The following is a 12150-nucleotide window of genomic DNA, read 5'->3' on the forward strand; positions in this document are numbered from 1 at the left end:
CCCTGGCTGGCGGGACTGTCTTGGGCAGGTGACCTGGGCAATTCCATAGTCTCCATGGTCCCTGCCACTCTGGCCATGTGTCCCTGTCACAGCCCTGAAACCCCTTTAGGCCCCTGTTCTCCTGTCTCAGTTCCAGTCCAGGCCCCTCCTCCATGGGAAGCTTACCTCCATGCCTGCATCCCTTCTGGGTCAGAAGACCCCTACTGGGCTGCCTCAGGGCCCCCGGGACCCTGGAATCCACACCCGAACCGCCCCCCCCAAGTCATCCTCAGTCTGTCACCAAGCCCCCACTCCAGTCCTGGTTGCCTTCTCAGGGCTGTCCCCTCCTAGGGGTCCAGCAGGTGCCTCCTCTTTTAGCTCCTGCCCTTAAAAGGGGGCCAGTCATCCGTCCATCCCCACCCCCTCCCTGGGATGCCCTGAAAGACTTCACATCAGATTCAGACACAGCATCCTTGTTCATTTCCAATCCCTTCTTCCCTGCTTGGAAGCTGCTAACCAGTCTCCCAGGCCAGGAAAATCCTCACTCAGGTAGGACTACGTCTAGATATTTCCAGACTCTCATCTGGATGGCAATTTCGGAGCTTATAAGCTAAACATTATGTTAATTTATTCTGTGGTTCCTCCGGGACACTCCACCTTGGAGTCATGCTGGGTTGGAGTCTCCCTGCCCCAGTGAGGATGAATCACATAGGAAGGCAAAATGCGGGTGAGGGCATTCAGAACAGTTCCTGTTTTCCATGTCATCTTGTCCCCAAGGCCTTGCTCTCACCCCATGGCTCCTCCCGGTTAATCTCTGAAGCTGCCCTCCTCCAGGTGGAGCCACATGTGTCCTCTCAGATGGCAGCTCCTTCCAGTGATGGCTCCTGGGAGGACAGGCCAGGACACATGTCTCCAGGTTGCTGTGGAAGGAGGCCATGGCCCTGAAGGTATGTCCTGGGTCTCAGATCCCCAAGCTTTGCTCCTGGGCTCCCACTCTGGCTGACCTGCTGAACTGTAGAGCAAAGCGCTCAAACCTACAGCTTTGGCATTTTCATCTGGATTTCCCACTCCTATCTATGGGGCAACCTCAGGGAAATGCTTAACCACCCAGCCTCAGTTTTCTCATCTGTAAAATGTGGTTAGCAGTACAATCCAATATCCCATTTCTGAAACCTTTGGGTCTGCTCCAGAATTCCGAATTTTTCAGCTTTAGAATTCAGAATTTTTCAGCTCCAGGTAGGTGACATGGTGCATCTACTCTGTGAGATATCACACTCACCTGGGTCTGAAAGTACCTTCTAAGCAGATACAGGAGTGTTTCTGCAACTGAACTTTTGAACATAAATTGTCTCATGTTTGTTCAGGTCAAAACTTGTTACCAAATGAGTTTTTTCAAAATTCTTTTTTCAGTTTTTATAGCCTTGAAAGGTTGGGATTGCAGATAAGGACCAGCCTAACTTCTGTCTCCATAAATAAAGGTACACAGCTCAGAGAAAATATTCATGGTTTGAGGCCAGACCAAACATGGCTATAAGGTTTGGGATACGACGAGTCTCCTGACAAGGCCAAGGCTGATGGTGGGAGAAACTCTGCAGCGGCTGTGCTGTCACCCGAGTGTCTGAGCCACTGGTTCCAACTCCGCAGATCCTGAGCCTCAGCCCTCACAGGGCCCTGAGCCTTTTCCAGGCGTCTTGACTCCAGAGCTGGATCTTTTTCTGGTGGGTGTCAGCAAAGACCACTGCCGTATCGATGACCTAGGCCTGCACAACCATCAGGACCTCCACAGGATCGTCCTCAGGCCTGGGCTCTGACCATCATCATGGGCTACTTTCTCCGCCTGCTGCAGCTGCTCTCCACCTGCATGGCCTTCTCCCTGGTGGCTGGTGTGAGCACTTTGCAGGTGGCTGCAGGTAACTGGTCCATATTTGTCTGGTGCTTCTGCTTCATCGTGACCCTCATCATCCTCATAGTCGAGTTGTGTGGGCTTCAGTCTCGCCTCCCCTCTCCTGGGATGGCTTTCTCATCACCAGCGCCTCCTGTGCCACCTTCTTATGTCTCTCAGGCTCCATCGTCTTTGCCACCGCCTGCATCCAGTTGCTGCCTCACAGCCCCTTCGGTGACCACGCCATTGCGGTCACTGCCTTTTCCAGCCTTGCATCTGTGGCTTATGCCACTGAAGTGGTCTGGACCTGCGCCCAGTCTGGAGAGTTCTCCTGCTCTGTGCTCACCTTGCCAGGCCTGCTTCACAGGCTGGAGATCTTCGTGGCCTGTGTCATCTTCGCCTTCATCAGCAGCCCCCACCTGTACGTGCACCAGCCGGCCCTGGAGTGGTGCGTGGCCGTGTATTCCATCTGCTTCCTCCTGTCAGCCGTGACCCTCCTGCTGAACTGGTACAACTGGGACAACAGGCTGCCTGTCCCCATCCCCCTTGTGCATTTGGGGCTGAACCTGCTCTCCGCCCTCCTCTATGCCTCTGCTGTGGTCCTCTGGCCGCTCTACCAGTTCAATGGGGAGTTCGGCGGGCAGCCCCAGAGGTCCAGCGACGTGAGCTGCCGTGATAAACTCAGCTCCTACATGTGCACCTGGGACCAGCGACTGGCTGTGGCCGTCCTGACTGCCGTCAATCTGCTGATTTACGTGGTGGACCTGGTGGACTTGGCCCGCCGCTTTTTTTATCAGCTTCTGAGGCTCTGCACCAGGCCCCCCGGTTCCCTCTTATTGTCAGTGGAGGCATCTTCACCAAGCTCAGTCGTCCTCTGATGTCCTCTTCCTGGCTCCCTCTCTCCCTTCTCACATCCTTTCCCATTCATCTTGCTCTTTCCTGTTCCCTTCCCTCCTTCTTCTCTGTCTCCCTTCTGTCTCCTGTGCTTGCCCATAATTCTGTTTTGCCTCTCTCTTGTGTTGTTCCATCTTTTCTACATTTTCTGCTTTTTGGCCCTTTTCTGTTCTTCCTTGGCTTTCTCGTCTCCTGTGTCCTGACCACCTCTCCCCACTTTCCTTCTTCTGATCCATCAGGACCTGAGACTCCTTCCCCCTCTGCCCTCTCACCTCCTAAGGTGCTGACTCCACAGCACACAGCCTTCTGTGCAGCTGTGCACACCCTGGGCCTCTGGAGGCTCTGGTTGTCTGTCACCCTGGCTATGTCTTAGTTGGTACAGATGTGTGGAGTGGGGTGAGTGCAGGTAGCTAGGGATTGGACCCCATTTTTCCCAGTGGAGGGGGTTGTAGAGTATTATTGTTGTTTAGTCTCTCAGTTGTGTCCGACTCTTTGTGACCTCCATGGACTGCAGCACACCATGCTTCCCTGTCCTTCACCATCTCCCGGAGCTTGCTCAAATGCATGTCCGTTAAGTCAGTGATGCCATCTAACAATCTCATCCTCTGTCACCCCCTTCTTCTCCTGCCTTCAATCTTCCCCATCATCAGGGTCTATTCTAATGAGTCGGCTTGTTTTTAAGTTAAAACAGAATCTCTGGAGGTCAATAATTCCCAGTGGGTGGGAGTCTTGAAGCAGAGACCTTGGGTCTCTGGGCCCCATCTGGTGCTCAGCCCCACCTGAGATTGGCTCCAGAATTTCTGCAGGTTCACTAAACACCCACTGCCTAGAGGGCTTCTTAGAAGAAGTTGTGATGATTTCCATCCCAATAACTTTCTGGACATCGAAGTAGGAGCTGGCAGAGAACCCCAGGGTCTTGAAGACACCTGTCTGTAGTGTTGGTGAGGGGCAGCGATGTGGCCCTCCTGCCTCAGTGATCAAAACTGCAGGTCCTGCCTCTGCAGGGAGAAGAGCATGGCCACTGCAGCCTTATGTGATGTTAGACTCAGATTATTTTTTTCTTTCTTTTTCTATCTTCTGATCAGGAAGCCAAAAATTATTGGGTGACTTGTTCTTAAAGAGAATGTTTCTTTTCAGAATTTTTTGGCAGGTGGTTTGGGGGTGGGGGTGGGGGTGGTTGATGCTGCTTCCATTGCCAAAGGAATTGCATTGCTTGAGTGTGAGGTGACACGTGTGTGTGTTTCTGTGTACCTGTTGCTTTCTGCTGCTGCTTCCTGAGTTTCTGGAATCAGGTAAAATAAATATATAATTAAAACATTTTTTCTAGATCGTTTTGTTTCCATCAGCTTGCTTCCATCATCCTGCTGTCAATCATCGGGAAAAGCCTTGTACTTTTTCTCACACACATAATGTTCTTTTTAATCCCAGTATAAAGATAAAGAGCGTCATCCATGGCTCAGCAGTAAAGAATCCATGGGCAATGCAGGAGACAATGCAAGAGATGCCAGTTTGGTCCTTGGGTAAGGTAGATCCCCTGGAGAGGGCATGGCCACCCAGTCCAGTACACTTGCCTGGAGAATCCCATGGACAGAGGAACCAGGTGGGCTACAGTCCATGGGGTCACTAAGAGTTGGACATGACCGAAGCCACTTAGCATGCGTATAAAGATGAAAGGGAAAAAAGCAAAGAAACAAAAATCCAAAACAAAATCCACATATTCTAATACCCCAAATTGACCTAGAACTCAAAAGAGCCCTAGTCAGTTTTCACCCTCACCCAAATCTATGTTTTTGAGAATCACTCCCACTGACTCTCCACCTCCATCTGGACCAGAGCCTGGGGATGTGGCCCAGCCTGTGAGGCAAGAGGTTGGGCCCACCCCAATGTCCACATCCTGCCCGCTACCTCTTAAAGGGGCTATGACAGCACCTCAAGGCCTCTCTTTAAAGATGTGTACTGGTGTGAATGTTCAGTGCACCTGTGTGTGTACACGTGTGCGTGCTCATGTCAGTCAGTCAGTTCAGTCGGTCAGTCGTGTCCAACTCTCTGCGACCCCATGAATCACAGCATGCCAGGCCTCCCTGTCCATCATCAACTCCCGGAGTTTACCAAACTCATTTCCATTGAGTCGATGATGCCATCTAACCATCTCATCCCCTGTCGTCCCCTTCTCTTCCTGCCTTCAATCTTTCCCAGCATCAGGGTCTTTTCAAATGAGTCAGCTCTTCGCATCACCTGGCCAAAATATTGGGGTTTCAGCTTCTACATCAGCCCTTCCAATGAACACCCAGGACTCATTTCCTTTAGGATGGACTGGTTAGATCTCCTTACACTTCAAGGGACTCTCAAGAGTCTTCTCCAATATCACAGTTCAAAAGCATCAATTCTTCGGTGCTCAGCTTTCTTTATAGTCCAACTCACATCCATACATGACCACTGGAAAAACCATAGCCTTGACTAGACGGACCTTTGTTGACAAAGTAATGTCTCTGCTTTTTAATATGAGGTCTAGGTTGGTCATAACTTTCCTTCCAAGGAGCAAGCATCTTTAATATCATGGCTCCAATCACCATCTGCAGTGATTTTGGAGCTCCAAAAAATAAAGTCAGCCACTCTTTCCACTATTTTCCCATCTATTTGCCATGAAGTGGTGGGACCAGATGCCATGATCTTAGTTTTCTGAATGTTGAGCTTTAAGCCAACTTTTTCACGCTCTCTTTCATTTTTATCAAGAGGCTCTTTAGTTCTTCTTCACTTTCTGCCATAAGGGTAGTGTCATCTGCATATCTAAGGTTATTGGTATTTCTCTTGGCAATTTTGATTTCAGCTTGCTTCCTCCAGCCCAGTGTTTCTCATGACGTACTCTGCATAAAAGTTCATGTGCCGCCCTGCAATGACACCAACAGCCCTATATAGTAACTGGTGATGAGAAATGCACCACAAGCCTTCTTCTCCTGTTCGCAGCCACAAAGCCTCAACCCCAGCATCCTAGCGTCACCAGGGCCAGAGGGGCCAGACAAGCAGAGCTTCGGGGGAGGGGAGGGGAGGGACCCCACTGCTGCTCCTCACTCCTGTACTGTGGTGAAGCATGTGATCCTCACCCAGGGGCTGGAAGGATGGAAGGGAAGGACTTCCAGGAGGTGGTCCCTGTGGCAGGAAAATCTTAAGCAACAATGAAATAAAATTCCTATTTTAAGACAAGACAAGAAAAATTTAAATTGAACATTTTGGGTCTGTCTGTTTCAGATTCTTCCCTCTCCTCTAGTGTGCATATTTCATCTGCATTGTGCCTTAACCAGACCTCTTCAAGGGAAGAAATACCCATTTCACCACAAGGGTGACAGTTTCTAGAGGTATCCATGTAAGTCCTTAGAAGATAGCACTGCTAACTTACTTAGGACCTGATCAATGTCTCTAACTGTACTACTTGTGCTCTGCTTATTTTAAGGATCCATGCCTTATTTCTTGTATTAACAGATGTGTGATTAAGAATGTGATGAAAAATTAATGGTGACTAGGCCTCTTGAAATGATTCATATAATGTATATAGTTTATAAGATCCAGGATTGTAATGCAGTGACTGTTCCCATATGGCTCCATGATAACGAACCTGCCTGTTAATGCAAGAGACTTGGGTTTGATTCCTAGGTCTGGAAGATGCCCTGGAGAAGGAAATGGCAACGCACTCCAGCATTCTTGCCTGGAAAACCCTATGGACCGAGGAGTCTTGTGGGCTACAGTCCATTGGTCTCAAAGAGTCAGAGACGACTTAGCGTCTAAACCACAACAACAGCTCCAGATATGGGAATAAGCAACAGGAAGGAACCGTTTGCTCAGGACCTGGGCCCAGACCACCTTTTTTCTGGGAGCCTTTTTTGTCCTCATTCAGTCCGATGACTTTAAGATTCCACTGATCAATAAATATTCTTGTTCCCTAAGTGTGTGTGTGCCAGGCCCTATTCTAGACACTGGATAGAGAGCAGAGAACAGAACCAAGAGTTCCGGCCTCATGGAGCTTGCAGTCTAGTACAGGAGACGTGCACATCAATACATAACATCAGTCAGTGGGCTATTAATGCCACGATAAAGGGAACACAGGTAAGAAGGGTTATTGGAGGGCCTGTTGGCGGCGGGCGGGCAAGGCTGCTCCATGGATGTGACGTTTAAGAAGAAACTGAAAGAAGAGTGTAGGCCGAGGGAGGACAGCTCCCCAGTTCCTGTCTCCAGAGCTGATCTCTACTGGGATCCAGAGTCATATACACTTGCCTCCTGATCTCCCCCCCAAGATGTCTCGGGACACGTCACACTTAGTATGTCCAGTCCCACCTCTTCAATCCCCCACTCCCATCACACGCTGATCCTTCCTCATGTTTCCATCTCAGTCAATGGCACCACCTTCCCAGATGCTCTTCACAATATGCTCCTGAACCCACCCACTCTTCTTCATCTTTAGACCACCTGGTCCAGATCCATCCATCCCCTCACCTGTACTCCTGCCATAAGCTTCTAGATGCTTCCTCTATTTCCATCCTTTCCCTCAAAGACTGGTTTGGAGTAAAGTCAAAGTACGATACTCTGAAGATTTCTGTTTGCTCCCTTAGGATGGAACACAGACTCCACAACATCACCCACCTGCAAAGCCTTGCAAGATCAGACCCCTTTCTTCCTCTCCAGCCTCCTCCTGTGCCTCCAGCCACTGACAACTGTTTCCAGTTCTCTTGGTCATCTCAGAGCCTTTCACCTTATATGTCTACACACCACCCCCCAACCCTCAACTGAGACCTGAGTTCAGCTGGGCTCACAGTAGTCCTGTGCTCAGTCTATGCTACTCTAGGTCTCAGTTTGCTCATCCAGAAAATGGAGATAACAGCTCCTGCTTTTACTCCTAAAGGCTGTTAACTGCACCCTCCAGAGACATCTCTGGCAGCATAAGCAGAGAACTGTACTAGAAGGATACTGGATAGCTTGGAGAACTGCTAGAAGGGACCAGCCTGAGAACAGGCTCAGACCAGAAATGAGGGTGCTGGACAGCCAACTCACAGCCAAGGGCACTTGGTCCAGGCACCGTGGCCATTGGAAGCACACTGGATGCTCTGCAGGCCCTGCAGAAGGAATTCTGGTCTCTCTTTGTTTCCGTGTATACCTGTTCTTGTGTGTCCAGGCCCCAGTTGTGGGGCAGGTCCAATATTTATCTGGCCTTTTCTTTCTTGAGGCTTCTCTGATGGCTCAGACAGTAAAGCATCTGCCTGCAATGTGGGATACCTTGGTTCAATCCCTGGATGAGGAAGATACTCTGGAGAAGGAAATGGCAACCCACTCTAGTATCCTTGCCTGGAAATCCCCATGGACGCTCGAGCCTGGGATGCTACAGTCCATGGGGTCGCAAAGAGTTGGCCACGACTGAGCGACTGCACTTTCCTTTCCTTTCCTTTTCTTTCTTATTGAGGGTCAGGCCCAGTCTCTCCCCAGGTGGCACACATTATGGGATTGTCCTCAAATGTGGTGATGAGGTCAGGTCCTCAGTGATTTCCCTCCTTGGAGATATCCATCACAGAAGGTCAAGTGTTGTTAGGAGGATTAAATGGGACAAAACATGACTCAGAGATTCTCAAATATTCCCCCAAAACGCAGAAGGGATGGAATACATCCCAGTTGGTAGGTCCAGGCTATAGTCTGAGCTGTAAGCACTTGTTGTATTCATTTCAGAAACATTTGCCGTGGGCCAACAGGGCAGGTATTGACATAAAAGTTAAGAGAGGTGTCACACAGAGCACACACTGCAGGCTAACCACTGTTCTGGATGTTTTGTTCCTCCCAGCAGCCCATGAACTATGCACTCAGTGTCCCCATTATCACAGACCCACAGTGGGTAACTAGACCAAGATCACACAAGTAGGAAGTGGCAGAGCTGGGATTTGAACCCAGTCATGTGGATGCAGGATCTTATACTCGGATTGTCATGAATTTGTACCTTGTATTCCAGAAAGATAAAACAGCCAACATTTTTTAGCACGAACAGCCCAGCACCTCCTTGGTGGCTCACATGGTAAAGAATCCACATACAATGTGGGAGACCTGGGTTCGATCCATGGGTCGGAAAGATCCCCTGAAGGAGGGCATGACAACCTGCTTCAGTATTCTTGCCTGGAAAATCCCCTTGGACAGAGGAGCCTGTGGGATATATTCCAAGGGGTCGCATGGAGTCAGACATGACTGAGTGACAAAACACACCACCAGTCTGACTAGGTGACTTATTATCTCTATTTCATTTCATTTTCAGGGATATTATTATTGTCATCCCCCTTTAAGAGATGATGAAAGTGAGGCTCAGAGAGCACGTTATGTTTTTTCCTCAAGGTCACACAGTTACTCTCTGAGAGAGCCTGCGTTGAATACAGATCTGTCTCCCTCAAAGCTCAGCGAGAACCTCAGGAAATGCTGAGCCCGTTCCCCCTTCTCTCAGATCCAGGTATAACCTCCTGGCTCCTGTCTGTCCTGCTCTGGCTGCAGTACCTCATTCAGAGGTCCTACAGTAGCACCCCTGTCTCAGCCAGACTACCTATTGCCTGTTGAAAAGGGAAGTAGCCAGCCAGAAAAGTCCGGAGACAGCAGGGAGAAACTTCACAGGGCTTGATTAAAGCCCCCTTGTTTCTCCTCAGCTCACCTGCCTCCCAACAGGCACTTTTAGACAGGAGCCAACCACACAGACAAGGGCCGCATGATCGGCCGTCTGCACTGGCACCCAGGGGAAATAAGCCTGAGGCCACAGGAGGGAATGGCCCCAATTCTCTGCACTCAGAGGAAGACTTAAGAAGGCTGATGCTGTGATTTTTCCAAGAAGCTGCTCCAGGACCAGAGAATGGTCCTGTGTTCTGAATGCGGCTCAGGCCATAGTCTGGGGGCGTCAGCTGGAGTCACCCTATGCAGAGGAGGCTCTGGCCGGCTGAGGAGGGAGCCTCTGGCCGCTGCCCCGGGAGACAAGAAGCCCAGGCCAGACAGGGAGCAAGGGAGGGCCTGAGGCTTGGGTACTGGGAGGTCTTCTCCATCAACTGTGTGTTTTGAAGGCCTGGGGGAGGCCGTGGTCACCAAGTAGGTGGGTTTCAGGTCACCAGCTCCCCCTCCCAAGACCTCTGGACCCAAGTCGCCTCCCTTCTCTCTGCCTTTGGAGACAGGCCTGTCTGGGCATCTCTAAGCTCCTCCCCCAGCCTGTCTCCTTTGGAGTCAGAGCAGATGTGACTGTGAATCCAGTCGCAAACCCCAGATCTGCCTCTCTTCATTCTGGGCTTCTGTTTCATCTTCCCCTGCTTATGGTCAGCCCTCTATATGCCCAGCAGAAAGGAATTTGCTTTTCCTAAAGGAAACACAAGCTCCCTAAATAAGGCAAGAGCGTTGTGGCTGCTGAGCTGGACTCTGAAGAAGTGGAAAGTCAAGAATGTGCGGGAACAAGGAAGTCTGGGAGACCTCAGACTGTGGGGGTGCCTGGAAGCAGTGTGTGTTTTTGACAAGAATCACTGGAGAGTTGGACCCCTGGAAAGTGATTAAGGAAACTCATGTTATGAAAGAGAAGCATGTTCCCCACCAAGCAGAGGTCATGGGGAAGGAGGGTGTGTTTAGTCAGGAAGGATGTGACCAATAAACAGGACCCAAAAGCCAAGAGGAAACAAGCAGAGAGGGTGGAGAAGGTGGACAGAGGGGAGGGAGCCGGCTCCATCTCCACGTCTGAGTCTCCAGGACTGGCAAATCCAAGGGCCCCGGGAAGAAGGGGGTGGGATGGACCAGGGGTCTCTGGCACCCCTCCCCCATCTAGCAGATGAGGAAACTGACTCAGCAGCAGTGAGTGCCCTCCTCGGGTTTACAGGGCAGGTTTGTGCAGGACCTGCGTGGACAGGGCAGAATCCCAGCCTGGAGGACGCTGCTGCCACACTTATAACAAGCAGCGTGCGGCCGTGGACAGACAGCCAGCCTGGGGACAGGACACCTGGTCCTGACTCTGACTCTGCCACACACAGGGCGACTTTGGACAAGTCCTGCCCCTCCCTGGGGTCCAGCTGCTCCTCCTCTATGATGAGAAGACTAAGTGTATCTCATTCAGTCATGTCTGACACTTTGCGACCCCATGGACTGCAGCCCACCAGGCTCCTCTGTCCGTGGGATTTCCCAGGCAAGAATACTGGAGTGGGTTGACAACCCGTCTCCAGGGGATCTTGCCAACCCAGAGATCAAACCCAGGTCGATCTGCATTGCAGAAGGATTCTTTCCCATCTGAGCCACCAAGGAATACCCTAAGACTAGAGGGTTGGACTAAATACAGGATCATTACACTTTCTTTTGAGGGCCACAGTGAGGGGACTGCAGCAGCCTTGGAATTGTGACAAATGTCCCTTAACCTCTCAACAGGAGGAATTGACCAGCTGCCCCACGAACCACCAGGCTTGGACAGCGAGCCCCTCAGGTGAGCCCACCCTAGATAATTCTTTTACTGAAGCAGAGACATTTCCATCCTCCTGGGAAATGAGGTCCCAGGGTTGTGTTCAATTTGATTTAGAAAAATATAAGAATCTGAGGTTTCTGCACTGAGACTTGTGGAGGTCAACGCATACTTGCTTTTGTGGTTAAAAAATTAGCCAATAGTCAGACAACCTAAGAAAGAATTGGAAATTTTATTGGAACCAACCTGAGAAGTTTAACTGGGGAGACAGTCTCTCAAGAAGCTCCAAGAGCTGTTTTGAGGAGATCAGGGTTGGAGGTCAATGTTGATGTGATTTGGGGAAGGCCATGAAACCAGCCCACGCCTTGGTAGAAGGTTACTTCACTCAGGAAGAATAGATATCATGGTTCATGCTTTTAGTGCTTCCTAGCATGGACAGATGCAGGAAACTGGGTTCATAGAAAAGTCTCCTGAAATATCCAAGTATGTGAGGGCAGGTTCTGCCAGTTTTCTCAGAGTACAAAGTGCAATCCTGACAGTTTTCATGACTTCTTTCCAGAGTGGATTGCAGGTCAGTGAATTACAGCAGCTAGTGACTTGATTTTGGAAGACCTCAGTGGTGGGCAACATTCTTTATCACACAATCTATTTGTTTCCATCTTAATTCCAATCAAGGTTTGGGAGGAATTTTCCCAGGTCAGGGGAGGATTCCATGATGGGCCACTGGGTGTGCAATTCTTCCTCTAGTTCTGGTAACAGTAGCCAAACTCCTCTGGAATAATTGTCTCACTTGTCTGTCAGGCTCTCAGAAATGGTTCCCTCCTGTTGCTTCTTCCCATATTTCGAGTCATGGATCTTATAAAACTGTATGTAAGGTCACCTGGTCATCACCATGTTTATCAGAGGCTCAATGACACATTTGTTAATGCGAGAAACAACACCCTTGTAAAGTGCTAGACAAGAGTAA

At 50.1% G+C, this 12150-nt stretch overlaps 1 protein-coding gene and 1 pseudogene across 2 annotated transcripts in view; both read left to right on the forward strand.

The window, feature by feature from the left end:
- Positions 1-11540, forward strand: part of LOC102406542 (myeloid-associated differentiation marker) — a 109619-nt gene extending 98079 nt beyond the window's left edge. The window contains exons 2-3 of one of the 2 annotated variants that reach the window (XR_006640321.1): positions 6002-6853; positions 11153-11540. The gene's annotated coding sequence lies outside the window, so the exon portion shown is untranslated. Of the gene's footprint in view, positions 1-6001; positions 6854-11152 lie in introns of those variants that run through there. The other variant, XR_006640320.1, reaches the window with a different exon arrangement.
- On the forward strand, positions 1245-3120 carry LOC123465192 (annotated as a pseudogene).
- Positions 11541-12150: the final 610 nt, after the last annotated feature.

Source organism: Bubalus bubalis, chromosome 20 (assembly GCF_019923935.1).
Source record: "Bubalus bubalis isolate 160015118507 breed Murrah chromosome 20, NDDB_SH_1, whole genome shotgun sequence".
NCBI lineage: Eukaryota > Metazoa > Chordata > Mammalia > Artiodactyla > Bovidae > Bubalus > Bubalus bubalis.